At 53.4% G+C, this 23,999-nt stretch overlaps 1 protein-coding gene across 11 annotated transcripts in view; it reads right to left on the minus strand.

The window, feature by feature from the left end:
* Window positions 1-23,999, minus strand: part of Atp2b2 (ATPase plasma membrane Ca2+ transporting 2) — a 319,903-nt gene that overhangs the window by 151,230 nt on the left and 144,674 nt on the right. Inside the window, exon 1 of one of the 11 annotated variants that reach the window (XM_036181093.1) lies at window positions 9,763-9,881. The exons of the other annotated variants lie outside the window; for them this stretch is intronic. The gene's annotated coding sequence lies outside the window, so the exon portion shown is untranslated. Of the gene's footprint in view, window positions 1-9,762; window positions 9,882-23,999 lie in introns of those variants that run through there. 11 annotated transcript variants of the gene reach the window in all.

Raw genomic sequence — 23,999 nt, forward strand, 5'->3', positions numbered from 1 at the left:
GCAGTCACTTATGCAGGGGACACTACTTGTCTATGGTGATGCTGGGATTCTCTCAACAGTGGCTAACTGAGGCCTACACTGTAAAGACTCCATCCCCAAAGCTGGACTCTGCTCTTTGGTGGGGAAAGGAAAAAGATCAGGGTTGCCTTTGGTCCTTGGGTGTATTCAGCGTCAAGGACACACTGACCTTGTCTGTGTCCTGGAGAAGGAATCATCCTACCCTGTCTCTATGGTCTGGCCTGTCTAGGGCTCAGAGGTAGTGACTGGGTACCATGGACAGCGCCCAGACTTCCAGCCTCTGCTCTGGGCCTGAACTCCTCTGATTCTGTTCTGGAAGGGTGAGAGGAACAGGGATCTGGCTTGGGGGATGCCTGGGTTCCCAACTTTATTATTCTTGGCTGTGACAGCCTAGCTCAGATGTCCCACTTCTGTCAGACCATGCCTGTGTATCTGTACGGGATCCAGTCACTGAGGCCTCTCTTGGAAGGCATACTCATGATGGTTAGGGCATAGGGTTCCTCTGAGGCTTCAGAGTATGTAGAGGTGACCATGCCCACAGTTCCCATTCAGAGAATGGAGAGCCCCAGGGACAAGGATGCCAACATTTCACTCAGCTTAGAATCCCCTTCTTCAGAGCCATCAGAAAACCAGGTCTCCAGGGAACAAGAAAGGCCCAGAAACAGCTGTGGAACCCAGTGCCAGCCACATTCCACAGCATTCCTGGTGCAGGAACACAGGAGCAGTCTGGGCTGTAGGCTCTGACAAAATGGAGGCCTAGGAGGACCCAACAAATCAGCCAGGCTAAGTCTGAATCCCGTACGGTGCTTAGGGCCAGAGTCCCTGTTATCACTGGCCACCTGGATGCAGCCAGTCCCTAGCAAGAGAGTTGGCACACCCAAGTGCTCAGCCAGTGTTTGTTTCTCACCCTGCGGTCCCTCCCTTTTCCAAGATGCTCCAAGCTCAGAAGCCAGGGCTGGGGCGGCATAAGAAGGAACTCACTTCCATCTGAAGTGAGTCACTGAAGTTGATAAATTTAGAAGTGGCCTAAAGAGCTCTTAATATCCTGCCTTCAGACACTTGGGAGGAGACTGCAACCCAGCAGCCTGGGCTCCAGATACACACGGGAGAGCAGACAGTGTGGGATACCAGCAGGCCCCTTCAGCAGCTGGGGCTTCTCTGCAGCATTCCCCGACCCACAGGAGTACCAGGTGCCTTTTCTATATGCACAGATGCCTGAACTGGGACAAAGCGGCCACTCCAGTGGGTGCTCACACTTTCCATCTTGATGCTCAGACAGCAGCCACAGCCACAGCCACAACTGTTCCCATACAGGACACCAAGGGTCACTGTACTAGCCACAGGTCTGGAGACATCCTGGAGTGCAGGCTATGTTCCAGAGCCCCCCAAGGATGAGGCTGAGGTTCAAGTAAAGGCACATACTGTTGCAGTCATAGCTGCTGCCCTGTCCTGGCCCATACCTCCCACTTTGGCCCCCTTCTCCTGAGTAATGTCTGCAGCTAAGTCTCATGAGAGGGACATAGTGATGGACATGCCTTCCCTGCACAGATGCCAGCTCCTTCTCTCCCACCTGCCCCTTCCCATGACCTTGACTCTCAGAAACATCTGAGCGACTTTGAACTTGAGAATTTTGAAGTCATCTGAGCCCAAGTCTTTGTTCCAAAAATGAGAAACTAATATCTAGATAAGGACTTGTCCAGAGTTGCCTGGACTGTCTGTCAATGCCAAGCCACTCCATTCCCAGGTCTCTGCAGTATCCCCCTCCCCCAACCCCTTGGTGGCTCATCCCTGCTTGGCAGCTAGGTAGGCTGCCCTGAGGCTTCTGATCTCTTCAGGAGAGAGTTCTGTTACTCTGCAGCAGCTGCTAGCAGCCTCCACAAGGCCAGGAGCCCTCTGGGAAATGACAGGGTGGTCAGCAGTCTCTGCTGACCTGGGGCAGGGTGTGCAGCCCAGATCTGCTGCTTCTCCTGGTGTGGTGGACAGGCAGGGAAACCCTGTCTGACGAGATCCCTCCTGTCTGGTGCAATCTGAACTAACAGCTCCTCCCTTTCTCCCATGCCAAACTCCTTCCTCTATAAGACTCACAAAACCCCAGACTTCCATCACAAAGAGTCCACACTGGCTGGTGTCTGGACAGGGAGAGCCAGCTACATAACCCCAGCAAAGCAACATCGGAGACCTTAGGGATTCCTGATGACTGTTACTTAGTTAACAGTGTTTATTTTTGCTCTTATTTATGGGGTTAGAAGGAACTCACTAGATGCTCATGACGTGACAGCTGCTGGCACCTCCACCTAATTATTTCACTTTTATTTGATTAATCCTCATTTTTTGAATTGAAGACTTCTGCTGTCCCTTTTTCAAAGACAGGAGAGCTAAGGCAGAGGGGAGTTATGGAACTTGTAGCAGACTGTCACACAGAGGACAAACAGAGGGGCAGGCAGTGGAATCTCAGAGCGCATGCTTTGCAGTCCTCCCCGGACTGTGGTGCTTGTTGTTTTGAGCTGGCATTTATTAAGCACCAACTGCATGAAGATATTCTAACAGCAGCTCTGAGGGGTGAACACTCTTCAGCTTTAGGGGGAGACAGGGGCTCCTGGGGGAGTGGTATGTAGAGGCTCCTTAGTTCCAATACCTAATGGCTCCCTGCTAAGCCTTTCTTCTTGTTCCCTGGGTTTTGTTGACTCTAAACTGTATCAAGACTAAGCTGTACAGGTGTTTAATAAAGCTAAAGTGCCTAAGTGAGCTGCCCCTGCTCCATGTGGCAAAATGTCAGAGTGACATCTTAGAGACCATCCGTCTGTATGGACATGACTCCATGGTACAGTGGACACTTTACTGCCCAGGGCACAGTTGTGGGAACTCAGAAACAGAGACGGAGGCCACATAGCCAATGTGGCCAAGCCCAGATTTGACCTCAAGCAGCCTCTAACCACAGTGCCATCTACTAGCCTGATGAAAGCTTGAGAAGGCCCAGGAAGGCTGGATGCTCCCCAGGATTGCCAGCAGATCCCTCTGCCCTCCACAGTTCGACAGCTCAGCTCTGCAGGTCACCCTTGAGTTCTGGCCCAAAGTGTCCTTGACAGCCAGGTGGAGCAGCCAGACAGCCCCTAGACTGGTACCAAGGGCGGTGGGGACAAGCCCACCTATAAATCCCGCCTTCTAAGGCGGCACGGGGGACATCTGCTTCCTCCTTCAGAGACTGGTGCTGCTTTACCCAAAATGGGGTCATTCACTTGTGGTTCCTCCTACAGGCTCTGCCACTGCACCACCCTGCACCTCCCCCGCAAGCACAGGAGGCGGGGCTGTGCAGGCTCTTCCCCTCCTTGGGCTAGGACTCCCCTTCTGGGGTCACCCTCAGTGTACCCAGGCTCGAGCAGGACCCCATTCAGACACATTCCTAGTTGATATCTGAAATCAATCCCACTTTCATAGGACAGAATGCTGAGTTCAGAGAAGCCAAGCTCCTGGCCCAAGGCCACACAGCAGTCAATACTGGGTTGGAGTTTATATTTAAAGCTCTCTGGTGCCATGGAAACTCAGCAGAGTGCTTCCCTACAGCACCTCACCACACCCTCACACAACGAAGGAGGAACTGTGTAACCTTGAAAACTTGAGGTTCTAGGCCTCAGGAACCCCCTGCAAATCCACAATCTCCAGACGCTCAGGTCTTCCCACAGTACCACGGTATCCACATACCATTCAGAAGCATCCTCTCATAGATCTGTTTTGGTTGTGGATGTCATTTGTTTGCTGAGACAGGGTGACATGTAGTCCAAGGTATGCAGCAAAGGATGACCTTAAACTCCCAATCCTCTTGCCTCTACCTCCTCAGTGCTGGGATCACAGGCAAGTGTCGCCTGTCTGGGTTTTACACTTCCATAAACTTAAAATCATCTCCAGGTGACTTAGAATATCCAGTCCCTCACAGACAGGTCTGATAGTGTATTATTTAGAAGAAAAATAAGAAAACTGTCTGGGATATTCAGTGCAGATGTAAGATTTTTCCTGAATATTTTCTCTGTGTGCATATAACGTGTGGTGTGTGTACATGTGTGTCACGTGTGTGCAGGTGTGTGCACTTGTCTACACTCATATGGGAGCTGGATGTCAACATTGGGAATCTAACGCTGTTTATCTTTTGAGACAGGGTCATTCACTGAGCCTGAGTCACCCACTTGCTAGACTGGCCAGGCAGTGAGCCCTTAGGATCAGCTTGTCTCTGCTTCCCTGGCACTAAGGGTTCAGCTTCGAGCAACCATACCTGGCTTTTATGAGGATGGTAGAGATACAAACTTGGGTCCTCATGCTTGCACAGCAGGCATTTTATTGAGCTGTCTCCCAAGCCCACTGAGTATTTCTTAGGCTTCTCTTGTGCTGTTGTGAATCCACAGATGGGGAAACCCACGTTCCTAGAGGGCCAGCTGCAACAAGGAAACCATGACAGACTATTTGACAGGCATGGAATGTGTTGCTCCACCAGGATGGTGCCATGGTGAGCATTTGACTTGAGTCCCCTTACCCCTCACAGCCACTCTGCCACAAGGAAGATGAGCACTAGTATCGTGCCCACTTCACAAATGTGCAAACTGAGGATAAGCCACTTGTGTCACTACAGGCAGCTGAACGGTACAGCCAACTCCCTAAGATGTGGCTTGCAAGAAGCAATCCCCTCCCACGCAGCAAATGGAAGAAACATTTACCAAATACTGAGTACACAGCATAGCTCCTCACAAGGCAGCCAATCAGTGTGTTGGTTCATGACCATGATCCCACAAGGATGAGGACATGGGGGCAGGTGGGGCTTCTTAGGAAGGGACTGTGGCTCCCAACACACTGCCGCATGCTGGTCTCTTGTGGCTAAGGCAGGTCTCTCTTCCTTCTGTATACAGCACCCCTTTCTGGGGCCCAGGAGCCCCTGTCCTTTGGAATTCTGGCTGTGGTGCCCAGCAGAGTTATGGAAATGTGTAGAAGAGAAGATGTGGGTTCAAACCCCAGTTCTCTCACTTGCTGTGTGACTTGGGGACCATCTTAACCTCTCCACCCTTGCCTCTTTTAGCTGTAAAGTGGCTGAGAATGATGGAGAAGCCAGTTCTTAGTAGCTGTAAACATTCAATAAACACCCAGGTCCAGCTGGACCCTCAGAACATAACAGGGTCTCTACATAGTGCTTGTTATAACTCTTGGTACCTAAACACAGGGCAAGCATCTTGATAGGAGAAGACACTAGGCATGGAGAAGGGGCCTGAAGACAGAACAGGGACCAACCACATGCCTCCAAGCTAGGGGATAAGTGGGGACAGATTCTCCCTGGCCACCTCCAGGAGGCACCAACTGGGCAAACCTCACATCAGACTTCTGCCCTCCAGGCCATAGCAATACCTTTCTGTTGTTTAAGCCATACAGCTTGTAGCAATTTGTGATAGCACCCAAGAAAGAGCTACAGTTATGACAGCCACTGTGGCCTCCACCATCAATCCTGAAGACCACTTGACACATCTTGGCCCTGTCCTCTGGTGGCCGCTCACAAGGGATCAGCTTGAGACCACTAGACACCAGCCTAAGGAAAGACACTGAAGTTTGCTGCCACCACAGAACAGGGCCCAGTGGCTAGGGAATCCCAGCTCATCTGACTCACGGGCCAAGACCTCCTCTTCATCTTAGGGGACCTCTGTCCTGCCCACAACTTGTTATCTTGCCTTGCCACTCTCCCCACCATGGTCCGTGGCCATGTCTGCAGCTCTCTAGCCCTGTAGATTCCCAGCTCATGTGCGATGCCCACGAGGCCTTAAAAATCTGCCAGCCTCCATCGCAGGGCTCCCTACGGCATACCAGGGGTGGTTTCAGCACTCTCGCCAGGGCAGGTCCTCAGCTTGTTACATGTATCCGTTCTTATTATGATCACACAGTAGTCCTGGACAGTGCACAGGTGTGGACAACTCGCACTGACTCAGAGCAACTCACGAGTAGAGGTGGCAGCGGTGGTAGGTCCTCCCATCCACACTCTGTGATTCCACTTTCATCCTTTCTCATGATGCCTTGGCAGTACCACGCACCCACCCAGCTCCTTGTGTCCCTTTAGTGTCCCTCATGTGAGCCTGATAAGTGGGTACTGTCATTCCTCTGCTGTCAGTTAGGGACCTGAGGCTCTGTCCTCCTGCCTGAAACCCAGCAGCACCTGCTGACTCCCCTTCCTTGTCCCTGCCAGGGGCCTCTGTCCTTAACAACTCCCTCATCTAAGGCTCCCAGAAGGAATAAGAAGAAAGAAGACAGAAGGAAGAGGAGGAAGAGGAGGAAGAGGAGGAGGAGGAGAAGGAGGAGGAGGAGGAGAAGGAGGAGGAGGAGGAGGAGGAGGAGGAGGAGAAGGAGAAGAAGAAGAAGAAGAAGAAGAAGAAGAAGAAGAAGAAGAAGAAGAAGAAGAAGAAGAAGAAGAAGAAGAAGAAGAAACTTTTGTAGGTTCAAGATTCTGTTCTCAAGGAAGAGCAGGGTGGGTCAGGTACCCAGATTCTAAGCTGGAGAGGCACCCTGCCTCCCACACTGATCTGGGTGCTCTAGGTAAGGGTGGGGGAATCTGACTGTCTACATGACATGCGTGTATGTGACACTGAGCTGGGAGCTGAGGATGATGGGAGGAACCTCATTCTGCATTTTCAGTTTCTCAACCTTGACTCTATTTCCTATAGGCTGGCCACATAGTTCACTTTAACCCGACCCCACCTCCAATTATAGAGAAACAAAATTTAAGACAGAAGGTGCCATTTTCCCAAGACCGATTTTCAGCGTGACGTCCAGGCCCACCTAGTTTCCCAAGCCTTCCCCCAGTTCCCTTGAGCTCCTGGGGTACAGGTGAAAGGATCAGATTCTGAAGCACTTGGAACAGTAGCCCAGACCTCCTGAATGATGAAGAAAGGGGACAGCCATGGGACCTCCCCCACCCTACCTCTGGCCATCAAGGCTAGAGACCCTGCAGCCCCTCCTCTCCCTTCCTCCCTTCCTTTCTTCTTCTGACCTTGGACTTGGCCCTTATCCTGCCTGAAGATCCTGATACCAACTGTTTCTTTGCACACAGCCTATGACAGTGCCCTGGCACTCACACAGCTGCAGGATGGGGGGGAGGGGACGGTGACGGGAAACCTGGCCACAGGTGAGGAGACTCAGGGCCGAGGGCTGCAGCAGTGAAGCCAAGGCCACACAGGTAGCCAGGAGCAGTCTCAGGTACCCTTCCTCTCAACCTGGAGGCAACACATGGGGACACTCAGGGTCCACATGGGCCACTGCTGCTTCCCAGGAGGGCCTTCCCGGCTCTTGACACAGCAGAGACAGAAAGTCACCCAGGCTGGGGACAGCCTGCCTATCACCTCTCAGGTTTCTGTCCTGTGGTACTCCAACTGGGCCTGACCTCATCCTAGAGGGGCTAGATAGCTCACAAGGAAGTGCCAGTAGTTCCAGCTGCGTGACCTTGGGTGGTGGCTTCTTGTTTCTCACCCGAGACACAGGGGCATTAGGATAGTTGCACAAAAGCAATGTACATGGGGCAAAGAGCTCTGTGGATGCCAGCTGGTGTGACATTTACTAGGGTTCCCATTAAGGCTGAGTGAGAGGAGTGGGGGGCAGGCTGTGGAGGGATGGGTGTCTTAGACTCTGCACACCGAATCATAGACAGCTTTTGTGCCCTCAACTGGAGAGGACTTGGAGGCCACTGAAGGAATCCCTGGGACTCAGCTCTCAGAGGCCACATACCAATGGGCTGGCTTCTTGGTTCCAGAAAGGCCTGGTGGGCTTTCTGGGCTGCAGGTGGTCTGACCAATGGGCAGCGGCTGCACCCACCCCTCCTCTGTCTCCTTTCCAACTCCAGGCAGCCTTCTCTGCAGACCATCAATCACCACAGATGGCCTTGTTCAGCCCAATCACAGCTCCCCAGGAACGTGGGCTGACCCTCCCCTCGGGCCTTCAGGAAGCTTAGGTGGCCACTCAGGATCCAGTGTCCTTCTGGCCTCACAGTCAGTCCCCCAGGGGCCTCTGGGAGAGCTCATAGGGCCACCTTTGCTTCCTGAAGCTGAGAGGGTGACCAGGGTCTGCAGAGGTGCAGCCGCCATGTCCGCTGCTGTTTTAATGTGTGCCACTGGCATTCACCTGTGGGCACGTGCCAGGGTGCTGTGTTGACAGTGCATCTGTCCCCTGCACCCCTGGGGCAGCCCTCACATGGGTACATAGTACATCATGGTAGCTGCTGCAGGTCCCTGTGTGTGCAAGGGCTGCATGCATGTTGGGGCAGGCTACACTCGCTGGGGTGTTCATACTGCATTCAGCCCAGGGTCCTAGGAAGCCAGGGATGTGTGCTGTGTGTGCAGGGGCTATGGTGCATCTGTTAGTACAGGCATTGTGTGTTTACATGTATGATCTGAACACGTATGATGCACTACTTATGGGTTCTCTATTGGCCCATGCACACTGGAGTGAATCCCTGCACATTCATGCACCCTCACGCAAATGGACTGGGTTGTGAAGGTAGTTAAATGGAAGGCCGTCAGCATCCTCCCTGTGTTGGTGTCCCCCTCCTCCTGCGGACTCCCCAAACCGCAGCCCCTCCTTGCTACTGCTCCTTCAAGGAAGTTACCAGGCAGAAGCCCCAAGCTCAGAGGCCTGCGCTCCAAGCCCCCTCCTACTGCACACGTCAAAAGAGAATTTCTCCGGATGGCAACCAGTGCTCTGGGAAATGCCCCAAACGTCAGCTCTGCCTCCTCCTAGTGATGTGGAGAGCCATGCCCAGTGGAGGGGAGCCCCTTCCACACTGCTGGGACTCAGCGTCACAATGAGACCCTCTACCCTCAGCAATGCTGGTGGCTGGCCTACTCACTTACCCTTCTGAAGGTCGAGCCAGGCTCAGCCTCTAAGGGGGGCTCCCCTGATGGGGGTCGGCCAGCTGCAGGGTACCCTCACCACTCAGTATGTGGAGCAGAGGTCAGCTACTTGGCTTAAAGGGGGTGTCTGTCAGCACCTGCCCACCCGAGAGAGAAAGTCCAGATCCTTTAGGGAGGCAGGGAGGAGCCCCAGGTGTCTCAGTACTCAGAGGGGCCACCTAGGCTAGCAGGCTAGTGAGGAGCTGGGCTTCCGGGCTGAAAGGGCCAACTCCACTTCCATCTAGCATGACTGCTGCAAAATGGCCTGCCCACCCACTCCTGCCCCTGTATGCCATCTAGGGGGCTTGGGACACGTCCCTGCCACCCCATGCCTAGCTCTCCTCATCCAGTGGATCCCTGTACACAGCAGCCCACCATCAAAGGGACCTCCCTCCCCTCGCCTCTTTCCCGGGACACCTTCCAGTACTCTCTGTCTTCCAGGGACCAGGATCAGGAGGAGACTGGTGTTCCTGCTGACCGGCTGCCACCACTGGCCCTTGCATAACATCCTGGGGGCATCTGCCGGTCTGGAAGCCACCAGCATCCACCTGAGACCCTGCATTCCCTTCTGCGGGGCTCCCTGCTCCTGTCTTCAGCCTCCACCCAGCCCCTCACCCTGGACTGCCCCTCAGCCCCAAGCATCCCCAGCTGCCTCCAGATAAACAAGCCAAGCTCCTACCACCCCCCTCTTCCCGCCGCCACCATCAGCACTAGGGGAAAAAAAAAACGGCAAATGCAATCAAATCAAATCAAATAGGTGAGGGAGGAAGGGGAGAGCGGAGCCGGGCGCTTTTATTTTTTATTTTCTCATGCTTGGGTGAGGGGAGAGATGCCGGTTACTTACTTGGCTAAGGCAATCGCCAGCGATCGGCTCGGGTTCCAGGCGGGCAGCCCGTAATCGCGGTGCGGCAGCTGGCGCCGCGCGGAGCCCAGCCCGCGCGCCGGTCCCTGCGCAGACTGTACCATCGCGCCCGAGGCTGGGGGGGCGCGGCCGCCGGGGGAGGGGCGCGAGCGCGGACCGAACCATCCCGCGCCCGGGAGCGCCGGCGCTGGGCATCGCTCCCGTGGGACGCATCGGCGGCCGCCCGCAGAGCCCCGGGGAGAGGCCCGCTCCCCTCGCGCAGGAGGCCGTGTCAAGGGCACGCGGAGGGGAGGTCAGGGCCCAGCCCCAGACGAGCAGGGGGGTGGTGAGAGCAAAGGAGGAGGCGCTGCTTTCATATGCCTTCCCCAAGTCACTTCCTACTTTGTTAGAGAGGGTGGGGGTTCCAGCCTCCCCAGACGCTGACAGAATGCCTCTATACCTGGGGGCGAAGACTGCACAAGGGGGCATACCTAAATGCGCCTAGGGTGACAGGGTCTATGGAGCAGACTCCCCAGCCAGCTGCCTGCTGTTACCTACACTCCTCTGCAGCCTCACACCCTCCCCGGGTGTGCCCACCTGCCCCAGGGGTGGGGATAGGCCTAATCAGGAGAACTCTTGAAGAGGCCATTTCTCTGCTGGAGTGTTAGCACATTCTTCCCACTCTCTGCCTGGGTATCTGTGATGAGTTGGGGGTAACCGTACTGGAGGCTAACCACTTCTAGGGACTTCAGAGTGATTCCATTTTGGAGTCCGCAGGGATGGACTCCCCCATCCAGCAGCTCACTCCCTCCTGCTTCATCTCCTCACAGGGTAGGCAGACCTGTGGACTCTTAATTCCAGAGGGAACCTGGGCTCTAAACCAGGGACCAGGGCCCTAGCAGCCAGGTGAGGGGGTCTCATTGGATGAGAAGTTTTCACTTTCCCCCCATTATTCTCCCCCTCACCCCATGAACATGTCTCTGCATACCCCAGTGGCATCCTGATTGGAAGAGGGCATGGCCTATAGAAGGACCTTCAAGGCCAGTGTGTTGGAGCACATACCAGCCTGAATGGGTGCAGGAGGGGCAGGGGGGGTGCCCCTAGAGTCAGTTCCAGACGAAAGCTGCTGCCTCCCTCTACCCCCACCTCTGCCCACCTAGGAGCTGCCCGCCTTTCTGAGAGTCCTGTTGCTGCTCCATCCCCGGCTGGCACAGAATATCAATTTGTCTCGTTAAGCTGAAAGTCTGCACTGCACCAAAATCAGAACCTGCCACGCAGAGGGGCTGAGGAGGGAGCGAGCCAGAGCAGAGCCCAAGACAGGGCCCCGGAGCAAGGTCACACCACACTACTCTTTGACTCTCCAGACTGATCATAGGGTCCTATCTACCCTGGCCAAGCAGAGATCTGCGTGTGTGTGTGTTTGTGTGTGTGTGTGTGTACAGGGGTGGGGTGGGGGCCAGATGCTAAGGATGCCCAGGCATGGAACAAGAATGTGACTCAGGGATGACCCCTTCCTGAGGTTCACACTGGACAGCCTAGAGCCCCATCAGAAGGACTCTTGCCTCATGTCAATAGGTCAGGGCTAGGACCCCTCAAAACAGCCTCATCTCTGCTTCCTCCTTAACCCTACCCTTCCTGGGGACATTCTACTGGTCACACCTTGGGTAAACTTCCAAGTCAGCACTGTCCCTGTGTATCCTCACTCCAGGACCAAGGGCCAGGCTGGAAGGCTAGAGGCCACCCTTGCCCCCACCAGGGCCTAGAGAACACATTGGGTCTTGGCCCAGGGAGGTGGGCCCAGAGGGCAGCAGGTGAGAAGCCTCTGCCAGCTCACTGTGTGCGTTCACTATCATGCCTCTCTGTCTCTGGGGTAAGCCACTTTCCCTGGTCAACAGAGAACCCGGAGGCGGGGAGGCAGTTGGGAGCCACCCATTTCCCCACTATGTCCCTTCCTGTGTCAGGTACAGAGCCATCTGCAGATCAGGAAACCACGGGTCCTTGCACCCTGGGGGCTACTGTGAACACTGAGAGGAGAAGGCTGGGTATGGCTGTCAGGGCAAAGCTCCACAGCTGTCTGGATAAACTGCCCTTGTGATTGAGGTCCGTAGGCCCAAGCCCAGGCTGCTTACAGGTAATAGATAGTGGGTGTGCCTGCCAGGGCCCCCAGTACTCATCCTGCCTGCCCAGTGACCTCCATGGAGATATGTTGGCTTCACTCACAGATATCAAGAGCTCCAACTCTCAATCAGTTACAGATTTTTCTTCTTTGAGTCTAAGACCAGCACCCAATAGAAATGGACCACCTCCCTGGCAAGCCAGGCTCTGTATCCTTCTGTCTCTGAGTCTGCATCCCAGTGGCTTCTAGGCCCATGAATTTCGGCTCACCCTGCAAAGCCATACTCATCTTCCCCTTTACCAGACAATCCTACCTACTTCAACATGTTCAGTTAGCTCATCCCAGTCTCATCTTTGACCACACCATGCTGTGCCAGTCTACAGGTCTGTGCCTCTCACTGGGCTGTGTCTGCATCAGATGGCTCCCTAGAGCCCCATATGCTAGGTGGCAGCATGTTATAGATGTAATAAAGGCTCGACTGAATCACTGCTGTGTGATTTTGACCCACCAAGTACCAGACCCAGCAAAACCCTTGGGAATCGGACCTCCCACAGTGGCACAGGCTGAGGCTCCAAGGGAAAAGCTATAAATGCTTTGCCTAATGATGTCCTTGAGGGTGGGAGGTGGCCACAGACATCTGCTTGTCCCAGCCCTGGACCTTGGGCCTCCTCTCCTGGCTGTGGCTACTTCTAGGTTACTGTGTTGCCCTTCCAGGATGCATTAGGGGTCAGGGGTCTGGGCAAGTTGGGGCATTGGGCAATCAGACAAACAAGGCACTTATGTTGCAACCCTGGAAAGGTTGGACGTGACAGGTCAGGGCCACCCACGGGGAATAGGGCACATGGGTAGGTGGCCAGCTGGGAGTGTCACCAACAGGTTTTCATCTAGCCTAAGTTGGCTTATGGTAGACCTGGTCTGAGGGTCAGGGACAGGGCAGGGGCGTGGAGTAAGAAGGACGGGAAAATAGCAGATGACTCCTGGGTTTGGTTAGCTATACTGGGGAGGGACCTAGGGCCAGGGCAAGGGCTGGATGGAGAGAGCCACTTTGCCAAGATCAGTCTGCTGGAGTCAGAAGCCAGTGGTCCCCTGCCTGGGTCACTGGCTTTCCAAGGAGAGATAGGGGGTACCCCTGAGGCACATGGCCACTGTCACCAAGAGTGTCTGTATCCTAGGAGAGAAGTTCCCTCCCAAGCCCTTTCCCTGCCGGCATCTGACCTCTACAACTACGTAAGGGACCCTTCCCATTTTACCCAATATTAGAAGTAGAGGCAGAAGGCAGAGCCAAGCCAGAACCCACATGTGTCCCACTGGTCCTAGGCCTTACCCTCTGACCCTACCAAAGGCCTCTTAAGTCTGAGTCAACAGCCAGGGACTCTGCAGTTGTTGCCTCTGAGTGGATCAGAGTGTGTATCCCAAGAGCAAACGTGGCTTAGTTCTTCCAAGATCTCCTCAGCTGCACCAGCACCCACACCTACTCTGTACCCCCACCACTAGCCCCAGGCCCCTGCAGCCATCTGTCTCTGGAGCTCACTCTTTTGTCTTTGAGGTGACCTTGGGCAAGCAACTCAAACTTCCTGGGTCTCAGCTGGCTCATCGATAGAGTAGTACTAGCTACAGGGCAGTGGTGCCCATCGAGGGAAGAATAATAGGTGTTAGTAAGAGACTGAACACATAGGGCTTGGAGTTCTCTGAAAAATACCCTATGAAAATGTGACATGCTGGGTCTCTTCCATCCCCCATTCCTGGCAGAGGACATTCTAAGACACTTCTGCAGGAGGAAGCTGGGCTCCCTCCTGAACCCCCAGTTCCTGACTTTTGCCTTTAGATCCCTCAATGGGAAGGTGTGGGTCTTGCTGCTGGTGATCCCCAGTGACTGCCACGCATGGCTATTGACAACCTCTTCACCATCAGGCCTTCGGTGGTACAACACCCTTGCTGTGAAACCCAGGGAGGCGGGCCCTCCCTGTAATTCTAATTTACAGATAAGGAAACTGAGGCAGAGTGGGCTAGATCAATGAGTGAGAATCACAGAGACGGGGACACTGGGAACCAAAGAGTACTGCCCAGGCAAGCCCAGCCCAGGGACTTCACCAAGGTGGGCATGGGAAGGGAGCTGGGTTTTCCTTCTGGTCACGGGCAGAAGCTGTCAGCCCTGCTTCTTACATCAGTGGCAGATGTGTGCCTGTGACCCGCCTGACATCTGAGAAGGGAATCCCAGACCTCCTGGGCTTGGCGCTCACAAAGCAATGGAGCCAAGGTCAGAGGAGCAAATACCGCAGAGCTGGGGATAGAGGACCCTGAGGATTACATGGATGAAGTGTCTCAGGCCAGAAACAATCTCCTTCATGCTCCCCTTAGGCCGGCACCTTGTCAGTGGGCACAGTCACTTCCCCACCATCCACCCTGCCTTATGACCTTGCTCCTGTTCTGCTGAAAACTCTACTTGTCCAGCCCACCCCTGCAGCCCTGCTCCAACACTCTCATTATCCTCTGAATCCATACCCCACCTCTCTGCTCCCCAAACTCATCTTTCCCACCCCCTGCCTGAAGAATTTCTACTCATCTTTCAGACTCCTCTCCAGCAGTCCTCCTTTATGAGGGCTTTCCAGATTTTTCTTCCCCATCAGCCGATCTTCCTATGCACATATGTTCATCATGCTGATGGACTTCTGGGGACGGGAACCTGGGTCTCATTTGCCTATGGCATTCCTGGCAATGGACACAAAGCCTCAACATATATTGATTGAATCAGGGAGTGCAAGTTTGTTGAATGCAGTCCCTGGAAGAGGTCTGATGTTTGCCCTTCTTGGTGGCTCTCAAAATGGTCTTTGGACTGGGGCTTCTAGTGTAGGAAGCTGGCCAATGAGTGGGGTTCCCTTGGCATACCGACTTTGGAAGGGATAAAGGGGAACTCCCGACTTCACTGGTGTGCCCTTGTCTAGAGATGCCTTAACTGGGACAGGAAGCTAGAGCTGTTGTCCCTGAAAGTCCCGTCAGCCACACGCCACAGATCACAAAGTCATTTCTCTGGGTGGTTCAGCAAATCAAGCCTTCAGCTCTCACTGACTGGAAGGCTCCATGCTGGGGTCTCTGGTTACTGGAGTGTATGTGCACAGACAGGGTGGAGGTGATGAGTCTTGTGATGGCAGGAGGAGGAGGAGGAGGAGAGGAACTGGGCTTTTGTCAGGCCCTTTCTGTTGGTTCACAACACATGAATTGTCATGTATTGCTCATCACTATCCCGGAAGCATTTGGTACTATCACTCCTCAACCTGGAGGTGAGGAAACAAGCCCACAGAGGGTGTGTGGCTTGCTCAGAGGCACACAGCTGTGTGCCACAGAGTGGAGGATTGGAACACAGCACTGCCTTCCTCGTCTGGGATCGCTCTGCTCTCCCACACTGAGGAGGCTGTGGAACCTGGGAGGGACTGGGGCTCCCTGGAGAGGACAAGGCAGAGGGGTAACAGGTGAGATGGGAAGAGCCAACTTCTGAGTGTCACAGACCCACAGGTGAGCAATCAGGGCAAAGGGCAGCCCCTTGGGTGTCTGGTTGGATGATGGTTGCATAGTGACCTCTCTTTGGTGCTTTCCTGAGTACTAACGTGCATGCTTCCACACATACTTACACAGACATATGTACACACATGTGCATGCACACACTCACATGCACACACAATACACACACACACAGAGCCCCTGTGTATAGAGTAGTGCCTCATTTTACCGGTAGAGAAGCAGGGTGGAGTGTGGGAACTCCAAGCCCAGGTTTCCATAGGTGGAACCAGAACCAAAAATTAGACCCTTCCCAGAGTCTTCCATCTTATAGCTGGCTCCACAGGCTCAGTCTGGGGCTGCAACAGCCACTACAGCCCTTCCCTGCCATTCAGATATTCTCGGGACTTCTAGGGAGCTCATTTGTCTCTCAGACATCCATGGTACCCTAAGATGACCAGGGAGCTCAAGTGGGCACTAGAGCACAGGGCTGGACAAGCCCTCCACCTCTCTGGTCTCAGGTTTCTTTCCAAATGACAAGTACACTTCTCTATCAGCTCATGGACTCAGTATCCATCAGCATCTGCTTCCCAGCTGCTGGAAATTTGCCTGGTGTGGAGAACACAGGAGGTTGGAGAACCTTGGGGTACGCTCTTGGGAGAGTGAGCCAGGACATGAGTGTTCACACAGCATCAGACCTTGTAGTGAGGGCAGAAGGACTCAGTGGCTTCCCAGCAGGGCTGTGACTAAACAGGATCTGGAGGCTAACCTGGGGGCTGGGTGTACCCGGCAACAGGAGCAGCCTGTACAAAGGCCCTGAGGCTGGAGAGTGCCATGAAATTCTGAGGAATGGGAAAAAGAGGGCTGGAGGGGAGGGGAATGGCATGGGGCGGCCTTGTGACCACTCTACAGATGCCTGTCTTTATCCTGGGAAGACTCCCAGAGAAAAATGAGGCTGGGATCTGTGCTGCTATGGGTAACCTGCTGTCTTCTCTGGCAGCCCCCTCGTGTTCAACCCTGCTAGCTTCTCAGTGAGTGAAAGGGGTCCGTGGAGAACATTGGAAATACCAGTGACCATGCCCAGAATGTGGAGGAGGATAGACTGTGGGAGACCTGAATGTGTGGTAGGAATTGAGTTGTGAATAGGACTCACTAGTCAGGGCACAATGTCCCCTAACAGGGTCTGGACTGGCCTCCGTGGTGGCCCTGCTGATACCAGTCTCAGGGAAACCAGGACAGTTGCTTAGTGTGACTGAGAGATGGCTTGGTGGGAAGCATCACTGTCCACCCAGGTTACCCTAGGACCTTCTCACACGAGGATGCATTGAAAGCTTCCCTGGGCCCTTCAAGACAGTGTGAGTGCCACCCCATTATACAGATGATCAGACAGGGGCTCAGAGAGCACTAGTGTGGAGCTGCCCAGCTGGTAGGCATAGATAGGATGTGGGCTGAGTGACTCCTGACTCATCTCCCTGCTATAGGTCTGGGGGAGGTTTGGTTCTCGGAAGGTGGCCTTGGGGAGCAAGGAGGAAACAGAAAAAGGCAGGGAGAGGGGTCAGAGCTGGGCCTCATGAACTGGCTGCCCTTGGGAGCTATTCTGGTTGATATTGATGGAGCTAACAGGTTTCTTTATGCTGTCCCTACCAGGCCTTATACACCCTCCCCAGAGGCTGCTGGGCATTCCTGTGAGAGCTGTCTTGAGCTAGCTCACATGGACACACTGCCCTGCCCTCCACCCAGCCCAGTCTTTCCCTCTTACATCCTGGGAGTCTGAGGCCAAGCAGGGGCCCTGAGACATGCACCACAAAGCCAGGGATCGGGTATAGCGTCTACTCCAGCCTTCTGGCCCATGAAGAAACCCCATCACCCTGTGAGGGCACCTTGCTTGGAGCTCATCTTTACTAGCTGAGGCTCTCCTAGGAGATCAGCACTAGTGAGGCCACGACATTCTACCTGAGTGCAGGCCACTGTCACCACCAGCCCACAGCAGGCAGCCCAGGTGGCAGGAAAGAACCCTGGACCAGCAGTCAGCAGGATGGGACAGACTTGGGAACATCTATGGCATTCTGACTTTATCCCCCAGACCCCCAGGCCTGGCATCCCTGTGACAAAGATTTGATGCAAGAAGAACATGGAAGGATCTTTCCAACAGGGATGGCTGCCTCAAGGCACTGTGTCTTTCTTGGGGATACAGAGGAGTGGGGTTTAGGAGTCATGGGGATTGGGGCTGAACCCCACCTCTGCTTCTTAGGTCTGGGTGGCTGAGAGATGGTTGCTGAGCTAGTTTGAATCTCAGTTCTTACATCAGCCAAGTGGGAACAATGCCTGAGGTTATGGGAGCACTAGGAGGCATGAGTGAGCTGTGTGCTTACATGTGGTATATAATAGGTGTTCAGAAAAAAATCCAGCTAGTGTCTTCATCTCTACTCTGCCAAGGTGACATCTTCAACTCGTATGGTAGATGGTCTTTGATTTCAAACCAAATTAGATAGAATCTGAACTTGGCACTTCTTTGTGCTTCAGCATTAATTAAGCACCTACTATATACCTAATGGTATGGGGGCTATCTTCTGAAAGTAGAGCTTATAGATGGCTTGGTTACAAAGAAAGAGAGAAGGGAGGGAGTCTGGAAATCCGGAGGAAGTGCTGAGGGATGCCTCTGTCCTGGAGTAGGTGAATCGTTCTCTTCCCTTTCCCGGGGTACCTCAAGCACTGTTGAGCCTTACCACATAGCTGGAAACCATCTCTTCCATGACTTGGCGAAAGCACTCAGCTGCTGCCCCTTAGAAGAACCAACACATCAGCCCCTAAGGAGCACCTAGCTCCAACCCAATTCCCAGAACAGTGCTGGCTGGAGGCCAAGAGTTCTAACCTAGAGCATCGTCATTGGCGTGTGCAGAGCCCAGCTCAATCTGAACTCTGCCTTGCTCCGGCTGTGTGACCCTAGGCAAGTCATTGTACCTTTCTGAGCCCTATTTCTTTATCGGTTGAGTGACAGGAAAATCCACCTTAGAGTCTACCCTGGGAATGAACTGAGACAAGGTCTAGAATATCATCCTTGTTAGGTGTGGCAAGCACAAATTTCTTTGAGAAATTATCCACAACTCCCTTCTCTGGGGGCACAAGCACCTGTGCCTTGCATGACGTGACTTGGAGGCAGCCTTGCCCACTGGAGCCCTGGAATTGCTTGCAGTGCCTGCCTGTGACCTCACTGGCAACTTAGGCCCTGTCCAGGTAAGAGTGAACCCTACAAGGATGACATCTACTTTCCCAAGAGCTGCCTGCACACAGGTACCAGCAGTGTGTGACAGCCGGGGCTGACCATCTCCTAGACATGTCCCTTCCATTTGCCCCAGCCGTGGGCTCTGATGGCAGTTGGAGGATTGCCGCTTTGCTTCCTGATGGTTGCCTCTCTGTCCAAAGATTCCATGTAACATCAGTGAGGGATCACCCTACATCCACAGTGAAGGCCTCTCTCTCCCTCTTTTCTCCCCTTTCCTTGATTTGTCCCTGGACCCAAATCCTTTGCCCCAGCCCTCTCTGCCTCTGGAGCACTGAGGGCCCCTTCTCTAAATTCTCCAGCGTTCCCACTCCATGAGAAACTCACTGTCTTGGTATCTCCTTGCCTCGGTGCCTTTCCTATGGTCCACAAGCATGCTCGTCCTGGAATGAGTTCTGATCTGGAGCCTTCCTGTGTGGCACTGGTGAAGGCTGCCTCTCAGAGCAGGAGTGTAACAGGGAGATGGAGCTACCCATGGGCTCTTCTGAGTTCTGTGCACAGGCCTCCCTTCTGACCACTGTCTTTCTCTGTTTCATCATCTGCAAAATGGAGGTGAGGGGCTGGCTAGATGACTGAAGGATATAGGCACCTGCTGCTAAACATGATGTTGAATGTGAGTTTAATCCCTGTAACCACATGGAAGGAATCGACTCCTGCAAGTTGTCCTTGGCCTACACACACACACACACACACACACACACACACACACACGCACACGCACACGCACACGCACACGCGCACACACACACGCACACACAAAAATACATACACAGATATAATAAAAACATCTAAAATGTGGTGAGGTGTTCTCATTCTTGCAGAACCGCACGGATCTCCCCTTGAGAGATCTGACAGCTGGGCCTGGGTGGAGGTCACTCCATAGCACTGCTGGGTTACTTTGAAGGGCAAGGCTGGATTCTACAGACAATTTAAGATGTTTGGGGAAACCCACCACCACCACCACCACCACCAGAATGTCATTTATAGTCAGCTTCCATGTAGGGTTCTGTTACTCCTTGCCTGCTTTGCTAAAAACAGCAATCGACAAAGGGCATGCCTGCTCCGCCTACCTGAGGCAGCTACAAGGGTCAGGATTGCATCTTCCTCCATGAAGCCAGACCTCCCACCCACCTGCTTCACATGGCCTTGGCTTTCCTCACCCTGGCTGTGGTCACGGCCATGGAGGAGTTGAGGAAGGCGAGGGAGAAGCCCAGGCTTCAACCCTGGGCTTACACTATGAATGTCCCTTGGACCCTGATAATACCAATGGTGCAGATGAAGGTGACACTCAGAGCCACTGTCTGTGGAGTACTGGTGACAGCTTGGAATGCATCAGGTGGAGGGAACTCAAGACAAGTAGGGAAGAGATTACTGCCCTTCTGATACAGGGATGCTGAGCCACATGGTCCCAGAGTATACACAGGGTGTCCCCTCCCAGCCTGCTTTTGGCTCCAAGTAGGGCCCACTAGGCAGGACACAGAGGGCCCCAAGTCTTGCTTTGCAATGTGGCAGTTGGGTGGGGGCAGAGGGGCAAGTCAGTATCATGGCTAGGCTGTGTTCGGCTCAGTGAGAGAGTGCTGGTAAAATGTGCAGGGCCCCGGGTTCTAGCCCCAGCTTTCTTTTGCTGATTGCAGCATCAAAAAACAAGAACAAACCCACTAACTAAACAAAGCCCCACAGTGGGTGATGTCATGGGGCAGTGCACACTGGAAGAGGGGAAGGCATGACTAGCAGCAGTCACAAGAAGAAGGTATGTGGGGTTGGGTTGGCACTCACAGAAGACACCTAGAGAGGGCACCACCCCACAGCAGACCCTCCCCCCCAACATCAGCAGTGAGGTTTTGCATCCTATAGGTTATTTAGTCTTGTGATAGTTCATGGCCCCAAATGCTTGGTTTCCAGGGTGCCACTACTGGGTGGTGGCAGACCACTTAGAAAGTAGGGGCTTGTGGGAGGTCCTTGAGGGAGTGCCCTTGGAGGGGATGTGCCCTTCCCCACTTCCTTTGGCTGACTGGCACTGAAGATTTTGCTTAGCTATCACAGGCTCTCGCAGAAATCTGCCATCTTACCGGGGACAGGCCTGAAGCAAATGGCCATTCCAACACAGATTGACACCCCCAAGACCATGAGCCCCAAACTCTGTTGCCTCCTAAAGTGATTGTGTGAAGTATTTGGTTGTAGTGACGGAAAGCTGACTAACACAGTATATGATTCAACATTTGTCTTTGAAACAATTCCTTTACCAAAACTAAGTGTGGCTGGCCTTCAGTATCCTCGGATCCCCACACCTCAGTGATTGGACACCAAATGTGATTGGAAATAGCTTAAGAAATGCATCTGTGCTGGGAATTATTTACACGACAGATGGATGTCTTGGGTGTTATAAGTCATAATAGAATCCATCTGAAGCATGTGGAGAGGGTGTGTGTAGGTTCCACAAGGCTGCTATCATTTGCACAATTTTTACCATGGTTTCAGCAGCCTTGGGGGCTCCAGGGTCCACCCCTCTCAGATCTCAGGGGATGACTGTTTTATAATAAGCCTTGCTTGCCTAGTATGTTATTAAAACAGGACAGATACACTGTTCACGGATAGGATGACATCCTGTCTGTCCCTTGGGAACCTTGGTTGAGACCCTGGCTGGAGGGTGGGTTTCCTGGAGCTGATTTGGGCTGTGGAGAGATTTTTCAGAGGCCAGAAGAGACAGGAGGATCTCCTAAGGACTGCCGGTATAGAGGGGATGGCTTTGGGCATGAGGGCAGTATGGGGTCACCTTGACACAGTCCCCCTCCCCAGCCTCAGGTCTTGGCTACCTCTGCACCCGAGGATAGCAACTCCCTATAAGCCTTTTCCAACCAAGCACCACCACAGCGTCCTGACCTCAATGACTAACACACATTCTTGGCCTAGTTAGAAAGCCCCTGCCTCTCATATTTATAGCACCTCCCCATACCACTTATGCCTCAGAGGGAGGCCCAGCCCTGCTCCAGAACCCGCCCCTCTCAGACAGGGTCCTTCCATGTAGCCCAGGCTGACCCTGAATTCAGGCCCCTCCTGCTTTTCCCTTCCAAGTGCTGGGATCACAGACGTGTACCCTCACACCCGACCACAGAACTCTTCCCATCATGCCTCCGTGACCTGAGCCACTCTCTCCTGAAGGTGTTGTGAGACCCTTCTCTTTGGGGACAGGAATGGAGCAGGGATGTCACTGTGTGACATGGACAAGCAGCACCCGCATCCTCAAATTGGAACGGTTGAGGTTTGAGATCACCAACTGTGCACGGGACCTAGTTTGAAGAACATGGTTCAAGTAAGCTTGTCTTTTCTCTGCAATGACCATTCAGACAAAGGGGGAGACTGAAGCACAGAAAGGTTAAGCCACTTGCCCGAGGTCACACAGCCAGATGAGTTTTGATCCTAACTCCAGAGTCAATTCCCTGGGTCCTGGGCTGAACTTGGCACACAGACCAGTTCCTCCGCCGGCTGGGACTCCCCTTATTCATTTCTGCCTTTAGGAGCTGTTACATCTATAACTGAGGGGTGGGGATGGGAAAGGATGGCAGTGGCTACTTATGGTTCCAGCCTGGTGGGCACACGAGCTTTCACTTTACAGATGAACATCACAATGATATCCCTGCTCCACTCCTGTCCCCAAAGAGGAGGGTCTAGCTCCTAATGCCTAGACCCCCCAAGAAAATTCCCAGGGATGTGGCTGATATGGGCACAGAGCAGGGCAAGGTGTTAGTCACAGCTGGGGCACAGGCACCCTTTTTACAAAGAGAACATAAGAGGCCCAGGAAGGGGCATTATCTAGTGTCTGTAGGTGAGTGACAGTGTGGGGGCATGGTGGTGGTGGGGGGCGCTTAGTTCCTTGCTCCACCCACACCATCTAACTCTGATTGCTCTCATAACAGATATTTCTTTTCTTTTTCTTTAAGACTTCTTTCAGATGATTTATTATTATTATTATTATTATTATTATTATTATTATTATTATTATTATTAGAGACAGGGTTTCTCTGTGTAGCTTTGCACCTTTCCTGGATCTCACTCTGTAGACCAGGCTGGCTTTGAACTCACAGAGATCCACCTGCCTCTGCCTCCCGAGTGCTGGGATTAAAGGCGTGCGCCACCACCACCACCCCTGCTAGATTTATTTATTTAGTGTGCGTGAGTGTTTGCCTGGATCTATGCACCACATGCATGCAGTGCCTGTGGAGGCCAGAAGAGGGCATCACATTCTCTGAAACTCTAGTGACAAATGGTTGTGGGTGCTGCTATGTGGGTGCGGGAACTCGACCCAGGTCCTCTGGAAGAGCAGCCAGCACACTTAGCCACCGAGTCGTCTCTCCACACCCACCACCTATACTTTTTCAAGCATTGGTCTGAGGCTTTCAAGCCGCCTGTCTCACGGTCACTTCCAGTTCCAAAGGACGGCAAGAGGGATGCTGACCTACTAGTACCCGGGGCTTTGCTCTGTGTAACTCTGTGGAAGACATGGTCCAGTCACTTGTTCATTCAGCAGCTGTGGGTTCATCACCTGTTCCATGCCAGCCAAGAGCAGCCTCTTTGTAAGACGGAGTCCTGGCTTGAAACATTCTACTTGGGCACAAAAGGGCTGGTGCTGAATGCAGGAGCCTATGTTCATTCTACGCTGGCAGAATGTGGGGGCACCTTCTCTGGCATTTGTCACCCACTTCCTCTCTTTACACGTATCCTCTGTCTACACAGATCCAGTCGCAGCTCTGTCTCTAGGGCTCCCATCTACACCGGCACTCTGACACAGTGTATAAGAGTAATTTGAACACTGTCTTGTCTTTCTGTTCTTTGAAACTAAGGTCTGGGAGCTAAACCCTCACCTCAATCTCAGAGGAAGCTACAGGCCAGCCACTTTTGGCATCCCAGAACAAAGAAGAGAGGTGTCAAGCTGTGGGCTGTGTGTCCTTAGCCAGGAAATTGATGGGCGACCCTGATTTAATTAGCTTTTCCTTGCGATGATTTAGAGAAGGCTGTAATTAGCTTGGGGGCCCAGAGGGAGAGGCCTGGGTGGTGGAGCTATGGAGGAGCAGGTGGCAAAGGAAGATGTGGGCTGGACTGAAGATAGAACCCCTGTTTTTCCAGGCAATGCAGGCCAAAGAACCTGGCTACTCAGAGGAAGCGAGTCCTCTGCAGAGATGACCTGGCTGGGGAAACTGGGGGCTCTTGGCTGGCCTTGGTGGTTTTGTTTGTTTGTTTGTTTTGGTTCATATTGAATTGCTACCTGTCTGTAGCCTTCCCAGGTCACACAGTATGGTGGTCTGGAGGGTGGCATTTAGGCTATGCCAGGGTAGTTAAGCCTTCAGAGGGCCTTGT

This window comes from Onychomys torridus, chromosome 3 (assembly GCF_903995425.1).
Source record: "Onychomys torridus chromosome 3, mOncTor1.1, whole genome shotgun sequence".
NCBI classification, from domain to species: Eukaryota; Metazoa; Chordata; class Mammalia; order Rodentia; family Cricetidae; genus Onychomys; species Onychomys torridus.